At 50.6% G+C, this 14,938-nt stretch overlaps 2 protein-coding genes across 2 annotated transcripts in view; one reads left to right on the forward strand and one right to left on the reverse strand.

Annotated features, from left to right (window-relative positions):
* RIMS3 (regulating synaptic membrane exocytosis 3) overlaps window positions 1-5,391 on the reverse strand; it is a 45,149-nt gene extending 39,758 nt beyond the window's left edge. The window contains exon 1 of the mRNA XM_012511004.2: window positions 5,079-5,391. The gene's annotated coding sequence lies outside the window, so the exon portion shown is untranslated. The remainder of the gene's footprint in view (window positions 1-5,078) is intronic.
* LOC100587174 (periaxin) overlaps window positions 1-14,938 on the forward strand; it is a 42,751-nt gene that overhangs the window by 7,987 nt on the left and 19,826 nt on the right.

A 14,938-nucleotide genomic window follows, 5' to 3' on the forward strand; every position in this document is an offset into this window, starting at 1 on the left:
AAGTGTGGGCCAGGAAGCAGTCACACCTGCAGATTGTTGGGGCTTCTTTTTTTTTTTTTTTTTTTTTTTTGAGACAGGGTCTCGCTTTGTCACCCAAGCTAGAGTGCAGTGGCATGAACATGGCTCACTATAGCTTCAACTTCCCAGGCTCAAGCGATCCTTCCACCTCAGCCCCCCAAGCAGCTGGGAATACAGGCATGCGCCACCATGCCCAGCTAATTTTCGTATTTTTTTGTAGAGATGGGGTTTCACCACGTTGCCCAGGCTGGTCTTGAACTCCTGGGCTCAAGTGATCCGTCTGCCTCAGCCTTTCAAAATGCTGGGATTACCAGCACTTTGAGGAGGTGTGAGCCACTGCACCCAGCTAGACCTGCAGATCTTCAACCCAGAAGAGATCATTAAAATCAAGAGAAGTAAACGAGATTACCCAGGAGGTAGGGAGGGAGGGGGCAAAACAGTGGGAAGAGGGGTTGGGGCAACTTGAGGAGCCATGGTAGCAGCAGGACCTAGGGGCAGAGTGACAAGGGGCTCTGAGCTTGGCAAATCAGGACCATGAAATGCAAAGGTTACCTTCTCTCAACCCCAGAAGGCACCAGGCTTTGGCTCCCCGTCTCCTGGCCAAGCATCATGCCCTTAGCCTGGACACTTCCCAGCTGAGAGAGTCCTCCCTTCCCCACTGCACTTCTTCCTCTTGGGCAAACTCGAAGTTATCCTCCAAACCCAGGGGAGGTGGTCGCTCCTCCTAGGTGGAGACTTCCCTGGTGTACGCATTGCTCTGCAGTTGGACAACCTGGTTTTGAATCCCAGCTCTGCCACTTGATAGCTGTGTGACTTTGGCTAGGTCACCTCAGTTTCCTCATCTATACCACAGAGATGATAATAGTACCTACCTCATAGGACTGTTTAAAGATGAGCATGTAAAGTGATGGGCAGAGAACTAGCACACAGTAAGCACTAAATAAGTGTTATTCTTATTAACATCCCACCCACCTTGGGACAGTTAGTAATGCCCTCCACCTCATCCTTGGGAACCGTTTGCAGGTCCATGTCTCTCCCTGCCTCTTCCTACCCCTACCCGATTTGTGGGGCTATATAATATGCAGAGCCCAGTGCTAAATGAAAATGCAGGACCCCTTGTTCAAAGTTACTATGAATTTTAAGATGGTGTCAGCAGAACATTAAGTGTAGGGTCCTTCTAGGTGCAGGGCCCTGCATGACCACTGACTCTTGAAACCAGCCCTGCTCCCACACGCAGCCAGCCCTGGGTCCGGCCCAGAGTTGATGTCAGCCCCCACACAACAGAGTAAAAATGCCAGCTGACGTTGAGGTAGGGTTTATGATTTCCACGTGGAATTTCACTTTATTCTTTTCCTAGAGATATCATCGACTCCATTTTATAGTTGAGGACACAGAAGTTCAGAGACGGCTATGCCTTCCCAGAGATTACCCTGCTCAGGAACTGCAGAGCTGGGATGTGAGCACAGAGCAGCCTGGTGCAAAACCCTGCCTCTTGCCCTCTGGCTCCCCAGGGAGGTTGGGAGAACCTGGCCCCAAGGGCTGAGCTTCATCAACAAGGCCACAATACAGCTTAGACCAGAGAGAGGGAGCTGGAGGGACTGGGACTGGCCGCCCTCCCTCCTGGGGCCAGCCACATAAACAACCGGTTCCCTGGGACCGAGGCTGCTGCACAGGGAAAAGGGTAGGAGAGGGCAAAAAGTCACTCCCAAGAAGGCTCTGCCTGAGGGCCATAGACCCTAACATTCTGGGGAAATCTGATCTTGCCTTTTCTGCTTAAAACCCTTTAGGGGTTGCCATTGGCCTCAGGATAAATTCCCAAGGCTTTAGTATCCTGCTAGTCTAGGAAATTGGGCCAGGCTGTCCTGGGCCTGCCCACACTGCCCTCCCTCTACCACGCCAAGCCTGTTCTCACCATCACCAGGGCCTCAGACACACAGTTCCCCTTCCTCATCCCTTCTTCTTTGCCTCTACAATTCCTTGGCACCCTTCATGACTCAGCTAAGATGTCGCCACCTCCAGGAACCTTTCCCAGATTACAGAGGGCAGGAGAGCAACTTCAGTGATAGGTTCCAGAGCTCCCCTGAGTCCCTCCTTTCTACACACATGCCATGTGTAATTACCTGCTCTGTGTCATGTCCCCACTAGAATGTCAGCTCCGTGAGGGCAGGGGCTGCCTGGCTCATAGAGCCTGATACATCAGAGGTACCTAGTGGACTGAATGCATCCTTCTGCCACAGAGGCAAGAGGGCCAGGCATTCTTTCTCCTTTTTTCTTCACTCCTCCCGGACTCTCCTTTTCTTGTCCAGGCTTCTTGAGCTCAAGCTATGAAGAGCCCAAACTTGCAAAGGGAAGAGAACCATCATACAGTATGCACCCTCCCCCTGCCAGCCCTGGACTAGATACTATAATCTGGTTACTACATTTAATTCCCCAACCACATTCCAGATGGGGTGGAGCAGTATGGGTATAAATTATTCCTATTTTCCAGAGGAGACTGAGACTTGGGAGTTGAGGCCACCTGCCTGAAGTGGTAACAGGTTGGAAGCGGAAGGCATTAGATTTGAATCCTGTCTGTCTGATGCCCAAATGCCTGGTCTCTTCTCTGCCCCAAACCACAAAACCCCTGTGACTCACCATTCCCAGCAAGCTCACCTCCAACCAGAGAGCACTTGTTTCTAACCTCCGCCTTCAGTTCACACACACCCCAGCTGGTAAAGCTCTTCTGTGAGGTCAGCGATATACCAGTGTAGGAGACAGCCCCACTGTCAGTGAGAGGACAGTGTAGAAGTCACTCCTCCCCTGGGTCAACAAAATGCCAGTGTGGGAGAAACACCCCCATCGTCAGCAAAATGCCAGTACAGGAGACGCACCCGGCACCCCAAGTCAGCAGATTACTAACAGGAGAGACAGTGCCACAGTCAGCAAAAGGCCAGTGTGAGAGACACTTCCCTCCTCTTCTGGGGCCCATGACATTGACTGGGGGGTACACACAGAGAGCTCTCCAAGGTGGTGCCCCTGGAGTGGGAGGAGGCACCGAGGCAGCTGTTGCCTGGGGGAGAAGGTTGTGGCTGGGGAGTGGGGCAGGTGAGAGTTCTCACATGGCACTAATGAAATCAACCACCAGCCTGCTCCCCCCTCCCCAGGGACCCTCCAGGCTCCAGCTGATGCAATGCCCAGGCCAGATAATTGTTTTCTTCCCTCCTTAAAGGGCCAGCTGCTACTGCAGCTGCAGACATCACCCAGACCCCTGACAGACCCCACAGAGCTCAGCACCTGGGCAGGAAGTTGGGAAGCCCAGAGAGTAGCAGCTTTAGGCCTGGGCTCTGCGCAGTAAAATCCAATTAAAGTCCAGAGACCAGAAGCGTCGTTGAGCAAGGAGGGAGGCAGAGAGAATAGTTAAGGCAGTGACACAGACCACATGCCCTGGGAGAAGAGACCGTGGTCCCTGCTGGGTCCTCAGCACCTGGCTCCTGCATGCCTGCCCCAGCAAGTACTTGGCACAGGGGTTGCTCATGAGTTCAGCAGTTAGCTGCTGAGCCCTCCTGAGTGCCAGGCACTGTGCTGCGCAGCTCAAATCCACCATTTCACTCCCTCCTTCCTGCTACCCACATAGCAGCTGGGTTTGTTTTACTGAAAGAGTCTCAGAGAGGGGAAGTGATTTCCTCAATATCACACAGCCAGAAAGTGGCAGAGCTTGGGTTCGAAGCCAAGTTTAACCAACTCTGGGCTTCATACCCTGCAAAGGGTCGGATAAGTGTAGAAACCCAGGGCTGGAAGTCCCTAAGCAAGGCAGTCAGGAACAGAAGGCAGGGAAGGGGTCTGTGGGCCTTAAACAAACAACGAAGGACATGGTGCTTGGTTTAAGCACAGGGTGCATGGGTCACCTCCCCAGCACATCCCTGCCAACCCACCCACCCCGCCCCCCAACCAAGAATGACCCATGAGGCTACCCACATGCCCCCAGGGACAGTTGGCAGCTGCCTGATTACAGACTAATTGGTGGCTGGCAGCAACTATGGTGGGGTGGGGGAGATGGCTCATTAACCCCTTGTTGACCAGGCCCAATCCTCCTCCCATGACTTCAGGCCCCAAACTCAAGGAACCCAGACTTAAGAAGTCATCATGGATAGAGGACAGGACCAAAGGAGCAGCAGCCTTCTTCCCTACATCCTGATAACACCCCTGGGGCTAGGGTTGGACACTGATATTCACCCAGGTGTCCAAGCCCTGAAGGGCCACATTGAAACAGGCCCCAAGTGGCAGTGCCAGCCAATGCCCCCTGTTCTCCAGCCTTGATATGCCATTGCCCACCCCATTCCAGGATCCTTCCTGAGCCTTCAGGACCAGGACATTGAAGAAACCCACTCCCCAGGGCTGAGTTGTCCAGAGGTGATGGGGATGGGGTCCAGGTGCCCAGGCAGCCAGTCAGGGAAGAGCTCCTCCCTATGAATAACAGCATGCCCAAGTTGCCCATTAAGGGTCCTGCCAAGACTCCCTGAACCCTGGGCTCTGCACCATGCTGCTGACCAACTGCTTTCCCAGCTTCCCAAAGCCCCCTCTTCCCACCCCAGGGCTGGAGTAAGCAGCACTCCTTTTCTTTTATGGGGCGGAGGGGGTCCTCTGGACACCACAACGGTGTCATGTTGTGAGGAAAAAGTGGCTGCTTCTCAACCAGGGCACAGGCAGAAGCGAGAAAAGCAGGCTGCCTTCCAGCTCCCTTTCCAGGAGGGATTTTAAGCACTTTCCAAAAATGCCATGCCAGGCAATGCTGTTGAAGACCAGGGCCCCAGGAGCTCTGAGCATCAGCAAAGAACTCAAGACTCTGGGCCCCCTTCCCCATTTTCCAGGCTTCCCCAAACACCCCACGTCCCTCTCTCATCCCTTAGTCCCCTCTCCAGAGCCCTCTCACACCCTGTGTTCATCCCCCCACCCCCGCCCCTGCACACTCACATCCCTACGTTGCGCTTCATGGCCAGGGCCCCCCTCCCCCCGTGGTCCTCCAGACCTCTGCAGCCCCCTCCCCACGTCCACTCCCAGGAGAGCAGGGCCTACTGACTTACCCGGAGGTGGGGCCGGGGTCCAGACAGGGTGGGGGCCTCCACAGGCCGAGGCGGCTCCGCAAGGCGGGGCAGGTGCTGCCCCGGGACCCCGCCCCGCGGACCCGGCAGTAGGCGCGGCCCGGCCCCAGGCGGGCGCGGACTCCGAGTGGATAGGCACGCGGGGCGGGGAGGGGCGGAGAGGGAGGCTCACGGGGGCATCGCCCGCCACCACGGGGGCAGCTCCGCTCCGCCCGCCTGCGCTGCCGGCTCCGCAGCAGCCACCGTTTTCAGTCGCCGCCGGGTGCAAAGCCCAAGCTTGGGCTGGCAGGAGGCGAAGGGGAGGCGGGGCCTGCTGGGGGCGGGGCCGCGTGGATGGGCGGGGCCAGTTGGGCCGGGCCTCGGAGGTGGGCGGGGCCTAGGGGAATCCGGGGAGTTTGGCTTGCCGGGTTGGGGTTGGGGGAGACCTACATTAATGAGGCCTCCAAGAAGCGGGGTCTGGGGAAGCCTCATTCCTCTCCGTGTCCCTAGGACTCTCTTGCCTCCTGCCTGGCCTCCCCTCTCCACCAGCAACCCTATCTGTTCTTTCTCATCCTTCCTTTTCTTTGGGGCACCTCCCAGGACCTCACAGGCACCGCGGCGCCCCCTGCCCTACCCTGAACCAGTTCCAGGAACGTCAGATGGTAAGAGAAGAAGAAACGACTTACAAACGTCAGTCCATTTTACAGATGGAAAAACTGAAGCTCAGATAGGAGAAAAGACTTGCCCAAGTGCGTGGTATGAAGAGAAAGACTTTATAATGTCCCTGTCAGACAGAAGGAAGTAGAGTGGCCGGCCCTGAAGCCCAAGTTAACCTGCTTCCCCTGCGCTCTCTACTTCTACAGCAATGGTTTTAAACTTGGGGCGATTTTGCCCCCCAGGGAACATTCGACCATGTCTGGAGACATTTTTGGTTTTCCTAACGAGGAGGTTGCTACTGGCGTCTCATGAGAAGAGACCAGGGATGCTGCTACACGCCTTCAATGCACAGGACAGCCCCCGCTCCAGAGAATTGTCAGGCCCGAAATGTCAGGTTTTTGAGGTTGAGAAACTCTGTTCTAGGGCCTGGCATCTGCCTATATAAACTTCCAAATAGACTCCTGGAGTCCTGGGTTCTTCTGCAGCCCTGGAGGATACTGTATAAAGTCTTTCCTAGGGTCGTGCCTGCCCCAACTTGTCTATTTAACCTTGCTTAGGACTGGTCAGTTCCACTCTTGGGCTCCAGTGTTTTGAATTCCACCCGTTGACAGAGAGACAGAATAACTAATATTTGCTGGAGGCATGTAAAACCAGTAGTCTCCCTGCTGAGGGCATGAATTAAAATGTAAATGGGAGCGGGGTGCGGTGGCTCATGCCTGTACCAGTGTTTTGGGAGGCCAAGGTGGGCGGATCACTTGAGGCCAGGAGTTTGAGATCAGCCTGGCCAACATGGTGAAACCCCATCTCTACTAAAAATACAAAAATTAGCCAGGTATGGTGACACACACCTATAGTCCCAGCTACTCAGGAGGCTGAGGTACGAGAATCACTTGAACCCAGGAGGCGGAGGTTGCAGTGAGCCGAGGTCGCACCACTGCACTCCAGCCTGAGTGACAGGGGGAACTCTGTCTCAAAAAAAAAAAAAAAAGTAAGTGGGGAGTGGGAAGGTGGGGAGAAAAAGGAAAATTATTGGGATTAAAGGATCCTCCTGGGGATTGCTAGGAGGCATACTCATCTTACGCCTTCCCTTCTCACCTGGTCTGTGAGAAGCATAAACTGAGGCCCTACAATGTGAAAAGCCTCAAAGTGGGTTCCATAGCTGGTCAGAGGTGGAGCTGGGGCTCCTAATTATATTTACACATTAATTAAAGCTTTTTCATCAGCTATTCTACCTCAGGCCTAGGCCTGGAACTAGGGCCTGGGTGGTAGAATGTTTGCTCTGGAGCAGCAAGGGGGACTAGATTAGGGGAGGTAGGATGGAGGCCAGGGCAGGACCTGGAACAAGGGTGGAGGTGAGGGGTGGGAGCACAGAGAGGAATCAGGCTTCCTGTGTGCTCCTCCCTGGCCCCTTTCACAGAGACAGGTAAACCAGAGGCTCCCTTTGCACATCTGATGAAAACTTTGCACTATCTCTCTGGAGATGTGCAATGTACATTTTGCATATAATTTCAGTATCTTCAAAGTTCTATATTGGTTACCAGAAGGATTGGATGGGAGGTGGGTGGAGAGGGGGTTGATTCTTAAGTGTATATAGAAGAATAAACATACAGGAATAAAAAGTCCAGGAAGAAAAGTAATGAAAAGGGATTTGTCTTACCCGATACTAAAACATACTATAAAGTCAATGTATTTAAAGCAGTACGGTATTGAAGCAGGACTAGACCAATCTGTGGAACAAAATGGAGTATGGAAATGGATCAAGCCCCACAAGGGAATTCAATGTATGATAAAGATAGCACTTCAGGCCCGGCACAGTGGCTCATGCCAGTAATCCCAAAACTTTGGGAGGTTGAGGCGGGTGGATCCCTTGAGACTAGCCTGGGCAACATGGCAAAACTTTGTCTCTATAAAAAATACAAAACTTTTGGCCAGGGGCGGTGGCTCACACCTGTAATCCCAGCACTTTGGGAGGCCAAGGCAGGCAGATCACAAGGTCAAGAGATCGAGACCATCCTAGCCAACATGGTGAAACCCCATCTCAACTAAAAATACAAAAATTAGCTGGGCGTGGTGGCAGGCACCTGTAGTCCCAGCTACTTGGGAGACTGAGGCAGGAGAATCGCTTGAACCCAGGAGGCGGAGGTTGTGGTGAGCTGAGATCGCGCCACTGCACTCCAGCCTGGTGACAGAGCAAGACTCTGTCTCAAAAAAAATAAAATTATCTGGGCATGATTGCACACACCTGTAGTCCCAGCTACCAGGGAGGCTGAAGTGGGAGGATTACCTGAGCCTGGGAGGTCAAGGCTGCAGTGAGCTGTGATCACGCCACTGCACTCCAGCCTGGGCAACAGAGCAAGACCATGTCTCTAAATGAATGAATGAATAAAAGACCGCACTTCAGACAAATGGGGGGCGGGTGTTGGTAGGGGGTTGTGGGGAGGAGATCAAATAGGTGGAATGACCAGCAAGTCTTTTGGGGAAATTACAAAAAACTGTGCCCTTATTCTACACTGAAATAAATTCCAGGTGGAGCACATATTTAACACCATAATGTATCAGAAAAAAGACATGAGTGAATATTTTAATAATCTTGTGATGGAAGAGATTTTCTAAGCATGATGAAACCTAGAAGCCATAAGAGAAAATATGGAAATGTTTGACTACAAGACTTCTATACAGAGGAAATGTCCATAAGCCAGTTTGAAAGACAAATGACAAAACGGAGGGGATATATCCTGGTTGCCCCCAACTCTGTCCCCTCCTGCCCGCCAGCCCCTCCAAGCCGAGACGGGGACGAGCAGGAGGGATGGCTGGGGCAGTGAGAGTCGAGACCAAGCACCTGGCAGAGGCTTCTCCCGCGGCGCTCTGGCCAGCGCCCACATGTTTAGGGGCCGGGAAGTCCCGGAAACCCCAGGCGGGCCATCTGGGTCCTCAGCAGGTGCCTTGGCACAGCGGAGCCGAAGTCCTCCTGGAGGCTGCTCACCACTTCCCTCGCGTGGCCATCCTAAGAACTGCAATCCTCTGTTCCTGCTCAGCCCCTTCTGAGTATCAAGGCGAGAATTTAAAAATAAATAAATAACAGCTAATTTTTTGAGGGAACTAACCATGTTCCAGGCATTGTGTTAAACACTTAACCTAGCATATTTCATTTTCCCCTCAAAGCAGCTCTTCGAGGTAGGTGCACTGTATTCTTATCTCCATTTGATGGACGGAAACTGAGGCTTGAAAAAAGTGACTTGTCTAACCTCTAAGTGGTGGCACCAGAATTTACTGCCACATTCCTGGCCTCAGCTCTTAATGTAATAAAGCCAGGTCTCTGGGAAAATTCAATAAAACAAACTTTTTTGAGGCTTACCTTGATCCAGGCCTTTTGCAGGTGCTGGGGATTCTGAACTGAGGAAAATAGTCATCAGAGGTGACAGCAGAGGAACACTCCTGATACAGCGAATCCTGATGGCTACAGAGGACTCATTCACCCCGGGAAGCGGTGGGGGCAGTGGGGAGGGATCCCAGAGGAGACGTCCTCCAAGCTGCATCTTGTGGAGAGAGCGTAGTGGGGTGGCACTTAACTAAGTGGGCTGGATGACAAGTGGGGCTTGGGGGAGGAGCAGTGATCTATATGCTCTGAGTTTGGGGGTAGACCACAGATGGGGCTGAATAAAGTACACCAGAACCAAGCTAAGGAGTTTGGGTGCAAAGATTTTTTTGAGAGCTTTTCCATGTTTCAGTTGCTTGGGTCTAGGGACCCAACCCAACCTGCCTCTTTTGCAGATGCTTCCCCACCCCAGTTCAAGGTGCTCTCAGAAACTCAAAGTCCCTCCTGATTCCTTCCCCTTCTTCACTTCTATCCACTTAATTATCAGGGCCGTCCAGTCTGCTTCCTAAATACTTTCTAGGTTCACCCACTTCTCTCCATCCCTCTTGCCTCTCCTCTAGTCCAGCCTGCCTTCCTGTCACTCCTGAATTCAGTTGCTGTTGGTGACTTGGTCTCACCACCTTCAAATTTTACACAAGAGAAATCCTTCTAAAACATATCTGACCACATCCCCTCTCCTACTGAAAATGCTTCTCATTGAATCATTCAACAAATATCAAGTATTTATTATATGTTGAATATTCAAGATATGATTATGAGCAAAACATGGAATTTAAAGCCTACGGGGTTGACAGACATGAACCAAATCACCCCCTAAATAATTGTATAATAAAAACTGGGCTAGATGCTATGGGAGAGACTGGCCTAGAGAGGGAGATCTTTGAATGCTCCCCAAGGCATCCCATCTGAAGTTTGAATAGCAGTCAACCAGATCAACAAGCCAAAGATGAGTAAGAGCTTACACAAAGGCACTGAAGTTGCTTCTCTGAGTTTCTGTTTCCTTGTCTGTATAATGGGAATATTTAGAGTTATGAGGATTAAATGAGTTAATATGTGTAAAGTTCTTAGAACAGGCCTTAGGACATGTGTTTTCTATAAATGTTAGTTATAATATATATATATATATATATATATATATATATATATATATTTGAGACGGAGTCTCACTCTGCTACCCAGGAGGCAGTGGCATGATCTCTGCTCACTGCAACCTCCACCTCCCAGGTTGAAGCAATTCTTCTGCCTCAGCCTCCTGGGTAGCTGGGATTACAGGCATGTGCCACTATGCCTGGCTAATTTTTGTATTTTTTGTAGAGATGGGGTTTCACCATATTGGTCAGGCTAGTCTTGAATCCTGATCTGCCCGCCTCAGCCTCCCAAAGTGCGGGGATTACAGGAGTGAGCCACTGCGCCTGGCCAATAACTTAATAATATATTTTTTTAAGTGGAGAGATATTGGAAATCTTTCAGCAAAGGAGTTAAAGGAGAAAGTAGCATTTTTAAAATGTCACTCCAGCTGCAATGAGGAGCATGGATTAGCACAAAGAAAGAGCAGATTTGGGGAAACTAATGAGACTTTTGCAGGGTCCATTGAGAGCTGTGGGGATTTGGGCTAGGGAGGCAGAGGGAAGTTGGAGAGATTTTGTGGTTTAGGTAGTAGACACTGCTGGGCTTGCTGTTTTATTGGTAGTGGGAGGCTGTAGGAGGTAGATGGTCCCTACAACTGGTTGGGTGGTGATGTTCTTCACCAAGACAGGGAAGCCTGAACGATGCCTGGCCTCGGGGAGGGGGATGCTGATTCTGGATGTGTTTAGATGCACATCCTGTGGGACATCCCAGATGAGGGCTGCATAGGCAGCTGATTCACTGTGGAGTTCAGAGGAGAAACTGTGGCTGGAGATACAAAACTAAGATTATTGGTGATATGGTTTGGATCTGTGTTCCCACCGAAATCTCATGTCAAATTTGTAATCCCCAGTGTTGGAGGTGGGGCCTGGTGGGAGATGATTATACTAGGGGTGTTTTCTCATGAATGTTTTAGCACCATCCCCTTGGTGCTCTTCTCGTTATAGTGAGTGAGTTCTCATGAGATCCAGTTGTTTAAAAGTGTGTGGCACCGGCCAGGCGCGGTGACTCACGCCTGTAATCCCAGCACTTTGGGAGGCTGAGGTGGGCGGATCACAAGGTTGGAGATCGAGACCATCCTGGCTAACACGGTGAAACCCCGTCTCTGCTAAAAATACAAAAAATTAGCCAGGCTTGGTGGCAGGCACCTGTAGTCCCAGCTACTCGGAAGGCTGAGGCAGGAGAATGGCGTGAACCCGGGAGGTGGAGCTTGCAGTGAGCCGAGATCACGCCACTGCACTCCAGCCTGGGCGACAGAGAAAGACTCCATCCAAAAAAAAAAAAAAGTGTGTGGCACCACCCGACCACTCTGTCTTCCTCCTGCTCCTGCCATGTAAGACGCGCTGGCTCCCCCTTTGCCTTCAGCCATGACTGGAAGCTTCCTGAGGCTTCCCCAGAAGGCAAGCAGATGCCAGTATCATGCTTCCTGTACAGCCTGTGGAACTGTGAGCCAATTAAACCCCTTTCCTTTCCTTTTCTTTTCTTTTTCTTTTTTTTTTGAGATGGAGTCTCACTCTGTCACCTAGGCTTAGACTGGAGTGCAGTGGCATGATCTCAGCTCACTGCAACCTCCACCTCCCAGGTTCAAGGGATTCTCCAAGTAGCTGGGACTACAGGCATGTACCACCATGCCCAGCTAATTTTTTTATTTTTGGTAGAGACAGGGTTTTACCATGTTGCCCAGGCTGTTCTCGAACTCCTGATCTCAAGTGATCTGCCCACCTCGGCCTCACAAAGTGCTGAGATTACAGGCATGAGCCACCACGCCCAGCCTCCCTTTTCTTTATAAATTACCCAGTCTCAGGTATTTCCTTATAGCAATGCAAGAACAGACTAATACAGTTGGCAAATAAGTGATCACCTCAATCACCCCATCTTTGAGATGCTAGAGGTAGGATATAGATAGATAATTTTTTTTTTTTTTTTTTGAGACGGAGTCTCACTCTTTCACCCAGGCCGGACTGCAGTGGTGCTATCTCGGCTCACTGCAAGCTCCGCCTCCTGGGTTCACGCCATTCTCCTGCCTCAGCCTCCTGAGTAGCTGGGACTACAGGCGCCCACCACTGCGCCCGGCTGATTTTTTGTATTTTCAGTAGAGACAGGGTTTCACCGTGTTAGCCAAGATGGTCTCGATCTCCTGACCTCGTGATCCGCCCGCCTGGGCCTCCCAAAGTGCTGGGATTACAGGGGTGAGCCACTGCGCCCAGCTGCTAGATGATTTTTAAGGTTTCTTCTGGTTCAAACACGCATAGGATTCCAAGTGTTGAGGTCAGTAGGACTCCAGAGACAGAGAGAAAATCGATGTGGTCTGAAAGACTTGGCAGAAGCTCCTTGGAGGCTATTCGTTATTCATTCATCAGTCTTTTACTGAGCAGCTACTCTGAGCCACATACTCTACTGGGGGTGAAAGGGTAAATAAGACCTAGCTGCCAAACCAGTGTGGTGGCTCACATCTGAATTTCAGCTCCTCAGGAGGCCGAGGCAGAAGATTGCTTGAGTCCAGGAGTTCAAGGCTACATTAAACTGATTGTATCACTGCACTCCAGCCTAGGTGACAGGGTAAGACCCCATCTCTGGAAAAAAAAAAAAAAGGCTGGGCATGGTGGGTTACAGGCTGTGATTATGCCTGTAATTGCGGCACTTTGGGAGGCCAAGGCAGGTGGATTGCTTGAGGTCAGGAGTTCATGACCAATCTGACCAACATGGTGAAAACCTGTCTCTACTAAAAATACAAAAATCAGCAGAGCGTGGTGGCAGGTGCCTGTAATCCCAGCCGCTTGGGAGGCTGAGGCAAGATAATTGCTTGAAACTGGGAGGCGGAGGTTGCAGTGAGCCAAGAATGCACCACTGCACTCCAGCCTGGTGACACAGCAAGGCTCCGTCTCAAAAAAAAAAAAAAAAAAAAAAAGCATCTCAGAGTCTCAGGCTTCGTAGACCAAGGAATGTTTCCTAAAGGAAGTAACAACTAAGATAGGAACCAAAAGTCAGGTAAAAGAAAGCTCCCTCCTCTTGAATTTTTCACTTTAGACTTTACCATGCACTCTCAGAGTCCATTCCAGGAACAAAGGCCCAGGCAATAGCAGTTGCATTTCCTAGGTTCTGTTGAATTTTCCTTCTTCTCAATGTTCCCTCTGGCCTTATCTTCACATTCGCCACCAGGGCTAGGAATAGGGTCAGGGCAAAGGGACCAAGGGTACAGAAGTAGGGAGGCACTCTCTCATGGGTCATGCAATGTGCTACTGGCCCTCTTCCCAGTCACACCCCCACTCTAGCTTTTCCCTGTACTCTGCTGGCATCTTGCTATTCCCACATGTGGCTTCCTCTGTTTACGGTGAGCCTTGCCAACACTTGACTGAGGAAAGCTTGCTCATGATGAGCTCAGATGTCACCTCCTCCTGGAAGCCTGCTGCTTTCTCCAGTCATCCCTGTCCTTCTCCCTAGGCCAAGATGGTCCCAAGTGCTCTAACAGCATGGTGAAGACTGCACAGTGGTTAACAGAACAGGCTTTAGCATCAGAGCCCTGCTGTGCTGTTTATTATCTGTGAATCACTCTCTGAGCCTGTTTCCTTCCACATGTGTGAAATGTGGTGCTGGTATCACAGGCGAGTTGTAAAGATTAAATGAGAAAACATACGTAAAGTGATCAGCAGTGACTGGTATATGTACCAGTCAGATACATGATATAATAAAGATAAAGATAGGAAAATAATGAGAATAAATGAGCACTTTAGAAGACGCATAAACAATAACAATAGCTACCACTTACAGTAAGTGGTTATTGTTTATACTTCTTCTAAAGTGCTCATGTTTTCTAATTATTTTCCTGCCTTTATCTTCATTATATCATAAGCTTCTGGGGGGCAAGAAGGAAGAAGAGGAGGAGGAAGAAGATATTAATAAATGACATTTAACAAGAATTACGACATGTCTGCTGAATAAAGAAATGACAATTTCATGGGAAAGGTTCTGGGCAGGAAATCTGGAATCCTGAGCTCCAATCGCATGGTCCTAGTGATGGTACAGTTTCTGCCTCACTCACATTCACTTTAAGGAAAAGCTGCCCAGACCAGGAACCCTGCTGGGGCCACACTTTGGCCCCTCCAGCCTCTAGACTTGAGCAAATAGGGCCAGCACTGGAGTCAAGGGTCACCATTTAATATATTAGCTGCTGTCCTCTGACCAGTGGTGTATACTATGGTGTGAATGTGTTCCCCAAGGTTCATGTGCTGGAAACTTAATCCCCAAGGCAACAGTGTTGAGAGGAGGGACCTTCAGGAGGTGATTAGGTCATGGGGATTCTGCCATCATGAATACATTAATGACGATATTGAGGGAGTGGGTTCCTGATAAAAGGATGCATTCAACTCCACTTCTTCTTCTCTCTTTCTCTTTCCCCTTCTCTCTGTCCCTGTCATGCTGTCTTGCTCTCTTGCCCTTCACCTGCTGCCATGGAATACACAGCAAGAAGGCCCTTGACAGATGTGTACCCCTAAACCTTAGACTTAGCAGGCTTTAGAGCTGTAAGAAATATATCTCTATACTTTATAAATTACCTAGTTTCAGATATTCTGATATAGCAGCACGAAATGAACTAAGACAACCCAGCACAACAATCTAAGATGGGCCGATTTGAGGCTTTATTGAACCAAGGAACAGAAAGACATTGTTGGCCAGGCCTGGTGCCTCACACACGAAACCCCAGAAC

This window comes from Nomascus leucogenys, chromosome 12, assembly GCF_006542625.1.
Source record: "Nomascus leucogenys isolate Asia chromosome 12, Asia_NLE_v1, whole genome shotgun sequence".
Lineage (NCBI taxonomy): Eukaryota > Metazoa > Chordata > Mammalia > Primates > Hylobatidae > Nomascus > Nomascus leucogenys.